Here is a 694-nt window from a genome sequence, read left to right on the forward strand (position 1 = left end):
GACTCAAAGAGCCTTCCAGTAAAGAGGAGGTTAGAACATGTCTGGTAGCGTTTATTCTGTGGAGGCTTTGGGTAGACTTCAACACTTTTGTCCCTGGAGTTTATCGACTGAATGTCTTATTCTGTGAATTCTTCTTGGATCCCTCTTTCTGGTAAAGCTCCTGCCTGCTAGAGTTAACTGAGTCTGTTGAGTACAACACCAAGTATCTGCTCCTGCCGCAGACCCGTGTTTCCCACACTTTCAGACACTTGGATTCCAACGCAGATTCGGATTGCGCAGGTTTGGAGAAGGGGTGCCCTTCTGCAAGGCCAAGCAGGAGGGCCACCGGGCAGGGTTTCCCAACTCCTGCCCTCCTGGTGTTGATAGGTTCTGCTAGTGGCTTGCTCCAGGGCTGAAACCCGCAAAGACTTGGACTTCCTCCCCAGCTTGCTTGCAGGCATCCCCACCTCCTCAGGCCAGCTGTGACCCTGCAAATGTTTCCCAACCTCGCCGCCTGCGCTGCGGGGAAGCCAAGCCCGCAGAAGGGATGAGGTTGAGAACCATTTCCATACAGGATGCTGCTACCACCAACCTCTGCGGCCCGCACCCTGGAGCAAGAGGACAGGTACCCTTGCGCCTACTTTGCAGCGCGGGAAACTGAGGCTGGGCGCAGCCCACAGCAGCGCAAGCGGGCTGCGGGAAGGGAGCGGAGGAG

General features: G+C 56.2%; 1 protein-coding gene across 1 annotated transcript in view; it reads left to right on the plus strand.

Moving 5' to 3' along the window:
* The first annotated feature begins 390 nt into the window (after positions 1-390).
* Positions 391-694, plus strand: part of Sts (steroid sulfatase) — a 177,680-nt gene continuing 177,376 nt past the window's right edge. The window contains exon 1 of the mRNA XM_010611155.3: positions 391-604. The gene's annotated coding sequence lies outside the window, so the exon portion shown is untranslated. The remainder of the gene's footprint in view (positions 605-694) is intronic.

The sequence above is a fragment of the Fukomys damarensis genome, unplaced genomic scaffold (genome assembly GCF_012274545.1).
Source record: "Fukomys damarensis isolate Sample0158 unplaced genomic scaffold, DMR_v1.0_HiC HiC_scaffold_39, whole genome shotgun sequence".
Classification (NCBI taxonomy): Eukaryota; Metazoa; Chordata; class Mammalia; order Rodentia; family Bathyergidae; genus Fukomys; species Fukomys damarensis.